The sequence below is a fragment of the Vigna unguiculata genome, chromosome 10 (assembly GCF_037176805.1).
Source record: "Vigna unguiculata cultivar grain cowpea cultivar isolate G323 ecotype 2 chromosome 10, ASM3717680v1, whole genome shotgun sequence".
NCBI lineage: Eukaryota > Viridiplantae > Streptophyta > Magnoliopsida > Fabales > Fabaceae > Vigna > Vigna unguiculata.
The window spans coordinates 16,852,346-16,865,690 of NC_140801.1; the positions used below are offsets into that span (position 1 = coordinate 16,852,346).

General features: G+C 42.5%; 1 long non-coding RNA gene across 1 annotated transcript; it reads left to right on the forward strand.

The window, feature by feature from the left end:
- Positions 1-11,084: 11,084 nt before the first annotated feature.
- On the forward strand, positions 11,085-13,084 carry LOC146882274 (uncharacterized). Its single transcript, XR_014985203.1, has 2 exons — positions 11,085-11,208; positions 12,908-13,084. It is a non-coding gene; the product is annotated as an uncharacterized LOC146882274 (long non-coding RNA).
- Positions 13,085-13,345: the final 261 nt, after the last annotated feature.

Here is a 13,345-nt window from a genome sequence, read left to right on the forward strand (position 1 = left end):
CTACAAATGTCCCCAAATGAATACCATGAAATTCTTGGTGCACGAAAGTTTTGTGTTCGGAGGGGTTTGCACATGGCCAAGGTTGACGGTGCACGACGGCATAACTTGATTGCTTGGTGGGGAGTTTTGTGAAAAAATGAAATTCGTGGTTTTTGACATATGAGGGTTGGAAAGGCCTACAAATGTCCCCAAATGAATACCATGAAATTTTTGGTGCACGGAAGTTTGAGTTCGGGGGGTTTGCACATGGCCAGATTGTCGGTGCACCACGGCATATCTAGATTGCGTGGTGGGGAGTTTTGTGAAAAAATGAAATTCGTGGTTTTTGAGATGTGAGGGATGGAAAGGCCTACATATGTCCCCAAATGAATACCATGAAATTCTTGGTGCACGAAAGTTTTGAGTTCGAAGGGGTTTGCACATGCCCAAGGTTGGCGGTGCACCACGGCATAGCTGGATGGCTTGATGGGGAGTTTTGTGAAAAAATGAAATTTGTGGTTTTTGACATGTGAGGGTTGGAATGGCCTACAAATGTCCCCAAATGAATACCATGAAATTCTTGGTGCACGAAAGTTTTGAGTTCGGAGAGGTTTGCACATGGCCAAGGTTGTCGGCGCACCACGACACAGCTAGATTGCTTGGTAGGGAGTTTTGTGAAAAAATGAGATTCGTGGTTTTTGAGATGTGAGGGTTGGAAATGCCTACAAATGTCGCCAAATGAATACCATGAAATTATTGGTGCATGAAAGTTTTGAGTTCGGATGGGTTTGCACATGGCCAAGGTTGTCGGTGCACCACGACAAAGCTAGATTGCTTTGCTTGGTGGGGAGTTTTGTGAAAAAATGAAATTCGTGGTTTTTGAGATGTGAGGGTTGGAATGGCCTACAAATGTCCCCAAATGAATACCATGAAATGCTTTGTGCACGAAAGTTTTGAGTTCGGATGGGTTTGCACATGGCCAAGGTTGTCGGTGCACCACGACAAAGCTAGATGGGCTTGGTGGGGAGTTTTGTGAAAAAATGAAATTCGTGGTTTTTGAGATGTGAGGGTTGGAAAGGCCTAAAAATGTGCCCAAATGAAGACCATGAAATTCTTGGTGCATGAAAGTTTGAGTTCTGTGGGGTTTGCATATGGCTAAGGTTGTCGGCGCACCACGGCACAGCTAGATTGCTTGATGGGGACTTTTGTGAAAAAATGAAATTCGTGGTTTTTGAGATGTAAGGGTTGCAAAAGGCCTACAAATGTCCCCTAATGAATACCATGAAATTCTTAGTGCACAAAAGTTTTGAGTTCGGAGGGGTTTACAAATGGCCAAGGTTGGCGGTGCACCACGGCATATGTAGATGGCTTGATGGGGAGTTTTGTGAAAAAATGAAATTCGTGGTTTTTGAGATGTGATGTTTGGAAATGCCTACAAATGTCCCCAAATGAAGACCATGAAATTCTTGGTCCACGAAAGTTTGAGTTCGGAGGGGTTTGCACATTGCCAAGGTTGTCGGTGCACCACGGCATAGCTAGGTTGCTTGGTGGTTTGAGGTGTGAGGGTTGGAAAGGCCTACAAATGTCCCCAAATGAGTACTGTAAAAGTCTTGGTGCACGATAGTTTTGAATTAGATGGAGTTTGCACTTGGCCAAATTGGTCGGTGCACCGTGGCATAGCTAGATGGCTTGGTGGGGAGTTTTGTGAAAAAATGAAATTCGTGGTTTCTAAGATGTGAGGGTTGGAAAGGCCTACAAATGTCCCCAAATGAATACCATGAATTTCTTGGTGCACGAAAGTTTTGAGTTCGGAGGGGTTTGCACATGGCCAAGGTTGACGGTGCACGACGGCATAACTTGATTGCTTGGTGGGGAGTTTTGTGAAAAAATGAAATTCGTGGTTTTTGAGATATGAGGGTTGGAAAGGCCTACAAATGTCCCCAAATGAATACCATGAAATTTTTGGTGCACGAAAGTTTGAGTTCGGAGGGGTTTGCACATGGCCAGATTGTCGGTGCACCACGACATATCTAGATTGCTTGGTGGGGAGTTTTGTGAAAAAATGAAATTCGTGGTTTTTGAGATGTGAGGGATGGAAAGGCCTACATATGTCCCCAAATGAATACCATGAAATTCTTGGTGCACGAAAGTTTTGAGTTCGGAGGGGTTTGCACATGCCCAAGGTTGGCGGTGCACCACGGCATAGCTGGATGGCTTGATGGGGAGTTTTGTGAAAAAATGAAATTTGTGGTTTTTGACATGTGAGGGTTGGAATGGCCTACAAATGTCCCCAAATGAATACCATGAAATTCTTGGTGCACGAAAGTTTTGAGTTCGGAGAGGTTTGCACATGGCCAAGGTTGTCGGCGCACCACGACACAGCTAGATTGCTTGGTGGGGAGTTTTGTGTAAAAATGAGATTCGTGGTTTTTGAGATGTTAGGGTTGGAAATGCCTACAAATGTCGCCAAATGAATACCATGAAATTAATGGTGCACGAAAGTTTTGAGTTCGGATGGGTTTGCACATGGCCAAGGTTGTCGGTGCACCACGACAAAGCTAGATTGCTTTGCTTGGTGGGGAGTTTTGTGAAAAAATGAAATTCGTGGTTTTTGAGATGTGAGGGTTGGAATGGCCTACAAATGTCCCCAAATGAATACCATGAAATGCTTTGTGCACGAAAGTTTTGAGTTCGGATGGGTTTGCACATGGCCAAGGTTGTTGGTGCACCACGACAAAGCTAGATGGGCTTGGTGGGGAGTTTTGTGAAAAAATGAAATTCGTGGTTTTTTAGATGTGAGGGTTGGAAAGGCCTAAAAATATGCCCAAATGAAGACCATGGAATTCTTGGTGCATGAAAGTTTGAGTTCTGTGGGGTTTGCATATGGCTAAGGTTGTCGGCGCACCACGGCACAGCTAGATTGCTTGATGGGGACTTTTGTGAAAATATGAAATTCGTGGTTTTTGAGATGTAAGGGTTGCAAAAGGCCTACAAATTTCCCCTAATGAATACCATGAAATTCTTAGTGCACGAAAGTTTTGAGTTCGGGGGGGTTTGCAAATGGCCAAGGTTGGCGGTGCACGACGGCATAACTTGAGTGCTTGGTGGGGAGTTTTGTGAAAAAATGAAATTCGTGGTTTTTGAGATGTGAGGGTCGGAAAGGCCTACAAATGTCCCCAAATGAATACCATGAAATTCTTGGTGCACGAAAGTTTTGAGTTCGGAGGGGTTTGCACATGCCCAAGGTTGGCGGTGCACCACGGCATAGCTGGATGGCTTGATGGGGAGTTTTGTGAAAAATTGAAATTTGTGGTTTTTGACATGTGAGGGTTGGAATGGCCTACAAATGTCCCCAAATGAGTACTGTAAAAGTCTTGGTGCACGATAGTTTTGAATTGGATGGAGTTTGCACTTGGCCAAGTTGGTCGGTGCACCGCGGCATAGCTAGATGGCTTGGTGGGAACTTTTGTGAAAAAATGAAATTCGTGGTTTTTAAGATGTGAGGGTTGGAAAGGCCTACAAATATCCCCAATTGAATACCATGAAATTCTTGGTGCACGAAAGTTTTGAGTTCGGAGGGGTTTGCACATGGCCAAGGTTGTCGGTTCACGACGGCATAACTTGAGTGCTTGGTGGGGAGTTTTGTGAAAAAATGAAATTCGTGGTTTTTGAGATGTGAGGGTCGGAAAGGCCTACAAATGTCCCCAAATGAATACCATGAAATTCTTGGTGCACGAAAGTTTTGAGTTCGGAGGGGTTTGCACATGCCCAAGGTTGGCGGTGCACCACGGCATAGCTGGATGGCTTGATGGGGAGTTTTGTGAAAAATTGAAATTTGTGGTTTTTGACATGTGAGGGTTGGAATGGCCTACAAATGTCCCCAAATGAATACCATGAAATTGTTGGTGCACGAAAGTTTTGAGTTCGGAGAGGTTTGCACATGGCCAAGGTTGTCGGCGCACCACGACACAACTAGATTGCTTGGTGGGGAGTTTTGTGAAAAAATGAGATTCGTGGTTTTTGAGATGTGAGGGTTGGAAATGCCTACAAATGTCGCCAAATGAATACCATGGAATTATTGGTGCACGAAAGTTTTGAGTTCGGATGGGTTTGCACATGGCCAAGGTTGTCGGTGCACCACGACAAAGCTAGATTGCTTGGTGGGGAGTTTTGTGAAAAAATGAAATTCGTGGTTTTTGAGATGTAAGGGTTGGAATGGCCTACAAATGTCTCCAAATGAATACCATGAAATGCTTTGTGCACGAAAGTTTTGAGTTCGGATGGGTTTGCACATGGCCAAGGTTGTCGGTGCAACACGGCAAAGCTAGATGGCTTGGTGGGGAGTTTTGTGAAAAAATGAAATTCGTGGTTTTTTAGATGTGAGGGTTGGAAAGGCCTAAAAATGTGCCCAAATGAAGACCATGAAATTCTTGGTGCATGAAAGTTTGAGTTCTGTGGGGTTTGCACATGGCTAAGGTTGTCGGCGCACCACGGCACAGCTAGATTGCTTGGTGGGGACTTTTGTGAAAAAATGAAATTCGTGGTTTTTGAGATGTAAGGGTTGCAAAAGGCCTACAAATGTCCCCTAATGAATACCATGAAATTCTTAGTGCACGAAAGTTTTGAGTTCGGAGGGGTTTGCAAATGGCCAAGGTTGGCGGTGCACCACGGCATAGGTAGATGGCTTGATAGGGAGTTTTGTGAAAAAATGAAATTCGTGGTTTTTGAGATGTGATGTTTGGAAAGGCCTACAAATGTCCCCAAATGAAGACCATGAAATTCTTGGTCCACGAAAGTTTGAGTTCGGAGGGGTTTGCACATGGCCAAGGTTGTCGGTGCACCACGGCATAGCTAGATTGCTTGGTGGTTTGAGATGTGAGGGTTGGAAAGGCCTACAAATGTCCCCAAATGAGTACTGTAAAAGTCTTGGTGCATGATAGTTTTGAATTGGATGGAGTTTGGACCTGGCCAAGTTGGTCGGTGCACCGCGGCATAGCTAGATGGCTTGGTGGGGAGTTTTGTGAAAAAATGAAATTCGTGGTTTTTAAGATGTGAGGGTTGGAAAGTCCTACAAATGTCCCCAAATGAATACCATGAAATTCTTGGTGCACGAAAGTTTTGAGTTCGGAGGGGTTTGCACATGCCCAAGGTTGGCGGTGCACCACGGCATAGCTGGATGGCTTGATGGGGAGTTTTGTGAAAAAATGAAATTTGTGGTTTTTGACATGTGAGGGTTGGAATGGCCTACAAATGTCCCCAAATGAATACCATGAAATTCTTGGTGCACGAAAGTTTTGAGTTCGGAGAGGTTTGCATATGGCCAAGATTGTCAGCGCACCACGACACAGCTAGATTTCTTAGTGGGGAGTTTTGTGAAAAAATGAGATTCGTGGTTTTTTAGATGTGAGGGTAGAAAGGCCTAAAAATGTGCCCAAATAAAGACCATGAAATTCTTGGTGCATGAAAGTTTGAGTTCTGTGGGGTTTGCATATGGCTAAGGTTGTCGGCGCATCACGGCACAGGTAAATTGCTTGATGGGGACTTTTGTGAAAAAATGAAATTCGGTGGTTTTTGAGATGTAAGGGTTGCAAAAGGCCTACAAATGTCCCCTAATGAATACCATGAAATTCTTAGTGCACGAAAGTTTTGAGTTCGGAGGGGTTTGCAAATGGCCAAGGTTGGCGGTGCACCATGGCATAGGTAGATGGCTTGATGGGGAGTTTTGTGAAAAAATGAAATTCGTGGTTTTTGAGATGTGATGTTTGGAAAGGCCTACAAATGTCCCCAAATGAAGACCATGAAATTCTTGGTCCACGAAAGTTTGAGTTCGGAGGGGTTTGCACATGCCCAAGGTTGTCGGTGCACCACGGCATATTGGTGGTTTGAGGTGTGAGGGTTGGAAAGGCCTACAAATGTCCCCAAATGAGTACTGTAAAAGTCTTGGTGCACGATAGTTTTGAATTGGATGGAGTTTGCACTTGGCCAAGTTGGTCGGTGCACCGCGGCATAGGTAGATGGCTTGGTGGGGAGTTTTGTGAAAAAATGAAATTCGTTGTTTTTAAGATGTGAGGGTTGGAAAGGCCTACAAATGTCCCCAAATGAATACCATGAAATTCTTGGTGCACGAAAGTTTTGAGTTCGGAGGGGTTTGCACATGGCCAAGGTTGTCGGTGCACGACGGCATAACTTGATTGCTTGGTGGGGAGTTTTGTGAAAAAATGAAATTCGTGGTTTTTGAGATATGAGGGTTGGAAAGGCCTACAAATGTCCCCAAATGAATACCATGAAATTTTTGGTGCACGAAAGTTTGAGTTCGGAGGGGTTTGCACATAGCCAGATTGTCGGTGCACCACGGCATATCTAGATTGCTTGGTGAGGAGTTTTGTGAAAAAATGAAATTCGTGGTTTTTGAGATGTGAGGGTGGGAAAGGCCTACAAATGTCCCCAAATGAATACCACGAAATTCTTGGTGCACGAAAGTTTTGAGTTCGGAGGGGTTTGCACATGCCCAAGGTTGGCGGTGCACCACGGCATAGCTGGATGGCTTGATGGGGAGTTTTGTGAAAAAATGAAATTTGTGGTTTTTCCCATGTGAGGGTTGGAATGGCCTACAAATGTCCCCAAATGAATACCATGAAATTCTTGGTGCACGAAAGTTTTGAGTTCGGAGAGGTTTGCACATGGCCAAGGTTGTCGGCGCACCACGACACAACTAGATTGCTTGGTGGGGAGTTTTGTGAAAAAATGAGATTCGTGGTTTTTGAGATGTGAGGGTTGGAAATGCCTACAAATGTCGCCAAATGAATACCATGAAATTATTGGTGCACGAAAGTTTTGAGTTCGGATGGGTTTGCACATGGCCAAGGTTGTCGGTGCACCACGACAAAGCTAGATTGCTTGGTGGGGAGTTTTGTGAAAAAATGAAATTCGTGGATTTTGAGATGTGAGGCTTGGAATGGCCTACAAATGTCCCCAAATGAATACCATGAAATGCTTTGTGCACGAAAGTTTTGAGTTCGGATGGGTTTGCACATGGCCAAGGTTGTCGGTGCACCACGACAAAGCTAGATGGCTTGGTGGGGAGTTTTGTGAAAAAATGAAATTCGTGGTTTTTCAGATGTGAGGGTTGGAAAGGCCTAAAAATTTGCCCAAATGAAGACCATGAAATTCTTGGTGCATGAAAGTTTGAGTTCTGTGGGGTTTGCATATGGCTAAGGTTGTCGGCGCACCACGGCACAGCTAGATTACTTGGTGGGGACTTTTGTGAAAAAATGAAATTCGTGGTTTTTGAGATGTGAGGGTTGGAAACGACTACAAATGTCCCCAAATGAATACCATGAAATTCTTGGTGCACAAAAGTTTTGAGTTCGGAGGGGTTTGCACATGCCAAAGGTTGGCGGTGCACCACGGCATAGCTGGATGGCTTGATGGGGAGTTTTGTGAAAAAATGAAATTTGTGGTTTTTCACATGTGAGGGTTGGAATGGCCTACAAATGTCCCCAAATGAATACCATGAAATTCTTGGTGCACGAAAGTTTTGAGTTCGGAGGGGTTTGCACATGGCCAAGGTTGTCGGTGCACGACGGCATAACTTGATCGCTTGGTGGGGAGTTTTGTGAAAAAATGAAATTCGTGGTTTTTGAGATATGAGGGTTGGAAAGCCCTACAAATGTCCCCAAATGAATACCATGAAATTTTCGGTGCACGAAAGTTTGAGTTCGGAGGGGTTTGCACATGGCCAGATTGTCGGTGCACCACGGCATATCTAGATTGCTTGGTGGGGAGTTTTGTGAAAAAATGAAATTCGTGGTTTTTGAGATGTGAGGGTTGGAAATGACTACAAATGTCCCCAAATGAATACCATGAAATTCTTGGTGCACAAAAGTTTTGAGTTCGGAGGGGTTTGCACATGCCAAAGGTTGGCGGTGCACCACGGCATAGTTGGATGGCTTGATGGGGAGTTTTGTGAAAAAATGAAATTTGTGGTTTTTGACATGTGAGGGTTGGAATGGCCTACAAATGTCCCCAAATGAATACCATGAAATTCTTGGTGCACGAAAGTTTTGAGTTCGGAGAGGTTTGCACATGGCCAAGGTTGTCGGCGCACCACGACACAGCTAGATTGCTTGGTGGGGAGTTTTGTGAAAAAATGAGATTCGCGGTTTTTGAGATGTGAGGGTTGGAAATGCCTACAAATGTCGCCAAATGAATACCATGAAATTATTGGTGCACGAAAGTTTGGAGTTCTGATGGGTTTGCACATGGCCAATGTTGTCGGTGCACCACGACAAAGCTAGATTGCTTGGTGGGGAGTTTTGTGAAAAAATGAAATTCGTGGTTTTTGAGATGTGAGGGTTGGAATGGCCTAAAAATGTCGCCAAATGAATACCATTAAATTCTTGCTGCACTAAATTTTTGAGTTCGGAGGATTTTGTACATGGCCAAGTATGGTGGTGCACCACGGCATAGCTAGATCGCTTGATGTGGAGTTTTGTGAAAAAATGTAATTCGCGATTTTTGAGATGTGAGGGTTGGAAAGGCCTACAAATGTCCCCAAATGAATACCATGAAATTATTGGTGCACGAAAGTTCGAGTTCGGAAGGGTTTGCACATGGCCAAGTTTGTCGGTGCACCACGGCATAACTTGATTGCTTGGTGGGGAGTTTTGTGAAAAAATGAAATTCGTGGTTTTTGAGATGTGAGGGTTGGAAATGCCTACAAATGTCGCCAAATGAATACCATGAAATTATTGGTGCACGAAAGTTTTGAGTTCGGATGGGTTTGCACATGGCCAAGGTTGTCGGTGCACCACGACAAAGCTAGATTGCTTGGTGGGGAGTTTTGTGAAAAAATGAAATTCGTGGTTTTTGAGATGTGAGGCTTGGAATGGCCTACAAATGTCCCCAAATGAATACCATGAAATGCTTTGTGCACGAAAGTTTTGAGTTCGGATGGGTTTGCACATGGCCAAGGTTGTCGGTGCACCACGACAAAGCTAGATGGCTTGGTGGGGAGTTTTGTGAAAAAATGAAATTCGTGGTTTTTCAGATGTGAGGGTTGGAAAGGCCTAAAAATTTGCCCAAATGAAGACCACGAAATTCTTGGTGCATGAAAGTTTGAGTTCTGTGGGGTTTGCATATGGCTAAGGTTGTCGGCGCACCACGGCACAGCTAGATTGCTTGGTGGGGACTTTTGTGAAAAAATGAAATTCGTGGTTTTTGAGATGTGAGGGTTGGAAACAACTACAAATGTCCCCAAATGAATACCATGAAATTCTTGGTGCACAAAAGTTTTGAGTTCGGAGGGGTTTGCACATGCCAAAGGTTGGCGGTGCACCACGGCATAGCTGGATGGCTTGATGGGGAGTTTTGTGAAAAAATGAAATTTGTGGTTTTTCACATGTGAGGGTTGGAATGGCCTACAAATGTCCCCAAATGAATACCATGAAATTCTTGGTGCACGAAAGTTTTGAGTTCGGAGGGGTTTGCACATGGCCAAGGTTGTCGGTGCACGACGGCATAACTTGATCGCTTGGTGGGGAGTTTTGTGAAAAAATGAAATTCGTGGTTTTTGAGATATGAGGGTTGGAAAGCCATACAAATGTCCCCAAATGAATACCATGAAATTTTTGGTGCACGAAAGTTTGAGTTCGGAGGGGTTTGCACATGGCCAGATTGTCGGTGCACCACGGCATATCTAGATTGCTTGGTGGGGAGTTTTGTGAAAAAATGAAATTCGTGGTTTTTGAGATGTGAGGGTTGGAAAGGACTACAAATGTCCCCAAATGAATACCATGAAATTCTTGGTGCACAAAAGTTTTGAGTTCGGAGGGGTTTGCACATGCCAAAGGTTGGCGGTGCACCACGATATAGCTGGATGGCTTGATGGGGAGTTTTGTGAAAAAATGAAATTTGTGGTTTTTGACATGTGAGGGTTGGAATGGCCTACAAATGTCCCCAAATGAATACCATGAAATTCTTGGTGCACGAAAGTTTTGAGTTCGGAGAGGTTTGCACATGGCCAAGGTTGTCGGCGCACCACGACACAGCTAGATTGCTTGGTGGGGAGTTTTGTGAAAAAATGAGATTCGCGGTTTTTGAGATGTGAGGGTTGGAAATGCCTACAAATGTCGCCAAATGAATACCATGAAATTATTGGTGCACGAAAGTTTGGAGTTCTGATGGGTTTGCACATGGCCAATGTTGTCGGTGCACCACGACAAAGCTAGATTGCTTGGTGGGGAGTTTTGTGAAAAAATGAAATTCGTGGTTTTTGAGATGTGAGGGTTGGAATGGCCTAAAAATGTCCCCAAATGAATACCATTAAATTCTTGGTGCACTAAATTTTTGAGTTCGGAGGATTTTGTACATGGCCAAGTATGGCGGTGCACCACGGCATAGCTAGATCGCTTGATGTGGAGTTTTGTGAAAAAATGTAATTCGCGATTTTTGAGATGTGAGGGTTGGAAAGGCCTACAAATGTCCCCAAATGAATACCATGAAATTATTGGTGCACGGAAGTTCGAGTTCGGAAGGGTTTGCACATGGCCAAGTTTGTAAGACCCGGGAAAAATTACATTAAAGGAAAATACATAGAAAGAAAATTAATGGCTAGATTAATATTGTTGATTCATTTAATTTAATTAGGTTATTAAATTATGAAATAGAAAATAATTATTATTTGAGTGATTTAAGTTGTTGTGGTGTTTGTAATAATTATTTAAGTGATTTAAGGAATTAAGGTTAGTGGAGTTTAAGGGCTTTAAGTCTTATAATGTGCATAATGTCATGTGATGGCCTATAGCCTAGTGGTGAGAGATCCGTTTATAGAGGAGCAGGTGCAGGGTTCGAAACCTGGCTGGCGTAGAGCTGTGTTTGTGTTTGTTTTAGAATTCATATTTTTTTTTTCTCTCCTTTAAAGGTGTGGGGCCCATGAAGCGTAAATGAATTGTGTTTCCAGGAGCATGCAGAATATTGGATTTCAAAACACTGCAACAGTTTGTTTTATTTTTTTCGCTTTCTGTTTTTTTGTTATATCTTTTGGAGTTAAATGATAAGAAAAATAAAATGGGCTAGAATCTTAACAGAATTATTGGGTGGGATTAGATAAAGCTAAACCCTAAAAGTTTTCTTTAAGAAAAAGCGGTAGGACGGGAGAAGGAAAAGAGAGAAAGGGTGCAAGTTAGAGTTTCCAGTGGCTGTGGTAGAGAAGAGGAATCATCTAGAGAGGTAGGGGAAGCCAACCTTACTTTCTTCTCTTGTTTTGTTTGCTTGATGAATGAAAACTTGAAAAACATGTGTGGAGTGTAGAGAGAAGTTAATCTTTTGTATATTGTCTTTTCTGCCATGGATTATGTGGGTGTGCTATCATTCCAATATTGTATAAAGCTTGGTGTGAGTTGGATGGTTAGACGTGTGCATGGTGTCTCTGTTTGTTTTCTTGCATCATTCTTCCCTTGTTTCATGCATAGGGTGCAGCCACGGGTTAGAAAGGTCCTTTAGTTGTTAGGTTCTTCTCTCCTTCTTTAATTTGTATGAAGTTCAGGAGGCGTAGATCCGTGGTTTCGTGGTGGAAGCACGTTGTGTTTCGTTTCACAAAGATTATGGCCGTGTGGTTTGGTGGAAATTGGTTCAGACACAGATTACATGGAGTTGGTTCAGGTGCAGCGTGGGATTGGTTCAGGTGCAGCATGATAGACTGTTTCAGAATTGCATGAAAGTAGGGTGGTTCTTTTCCTTTTTCTGCACAGCGAAGAGTGTTGACAGTTACGGTGCAAGGCCGAGGGTTCATAGTATAACAGTGGGTTAATGGTGTAGCAGTTTGGTTTGCATGGGTTCATGCGGTGGTTCTTTTATTTTTTTTATTTTTTTCCTCTTTTGGCTTACCTTTTTATAATAAACTGCATAAGGCATGTTCATGGGGTGCAAGGGACTTCACGGATTTCGTTCGGGCAGTATATTTGGTTTTATCATTAGAGAATTGCATGGTTTGGTTTTGTGTTTCTTCACTTTGCAGGGATGAGAATGGGTTCCTAAACTTTTTCTCTTTCTTCCCTTTTCATTTATTTCACATAAAGGCATGTTTTGTTTTGTCTTTTTCACGTCTCCAGCCGTTCCTCTCTCTTTCTCTTAATTTTTTTCTCTTTCTTTTAATTACTACCATACGTAAATACATGAGGTGGTGGGGGCCACGGGGTTGTTTTGTGTTTTTCTTTCTTTCTCTAAACCAATCATATCTCTTTTGATGTAGTTGGGTTCCTTCATTTTAGGTGCAGACCGTGCCATGGGGTTCTCCCTCCTTTAGCTTAAGTGTTCATGTGAATAAAGGGTGAAAAGTTGTTGGTCTTTGCTTGCTTTATTTTCTATTGTTGTGCGAAAAGAAATTTGGGGTAGCGTGTTGACTTTGTTATACATGATAAGTTATTTTCGTTGTTCTCTTTAGAAATGTTTAAGTGCAGGTTGAACTTTAAATTATTTTTCGTTGTTCCTACGTATTTTATTAAATATCTGGTGTGTATTAAATATGCAACCGATAAATGAATATGGTTTGATCGGGAGGCCTTATTTTTCAAGCAGTGATGGTGAATATTTAGTTGGCAATATGAAATTCTCATGGGTAGAATGTTGAGAGTATTTTGATTTGCTTGAAAATTCTTGGTGTAATCTAATGAAGATTTTAGATGAAGGTGATGCTTTGTTTGGTTTAGTATGATTGTTTGGATTTCGAGTTTGTGTTCAGATCAAGGATGAAATGCGACTATAATGTTTTCGTGTTACTTGAATGAGACGTTGAGTATTATTGGACATGTTTTATTTATGAATTTCTTTTATGAATATCATTGTTTATGGTTAGCTTACCCCTATTTGTTTGTTTGTATGTTTGTTGCCTGTGCGATGATCGTATAATGTGTGTGTTATACGGGAGCAGACGGTAATGCAGATATTTCTGACTCGAAGTAGATATCGGAAAGGATGGAGTGGACTCGGGAATTTATGGTTTATTTTGTTGATTTAAATCAAACAGTGAAGACTATGAAATTTTCTTTTAATTTCTAGTATTTAGTTGGAACTTTGTTTATTTAATATTATTATTATTTCAAATTAACATTTGGATTACCTATTTACTTTTAAATTAAAAGTTTTTAATTAGTACATTTTCAATGTTTATTTCTTTTTTCGCGAAATGCAAAAATTTTCTAACGTTCCGTGACGTCCCAAAATTGGGGTGTTACAAAGTTTGTCGGTGCACCACGGCATAACTTGATTGCTTGGTGGGGAGTTTTGTGAAAAAATGAAATTCGTGGTTTTTGAGATGTGAGGGTTGGAAAGGCTTACAAATGTCCCCAAATGAATACCATGAAATTCT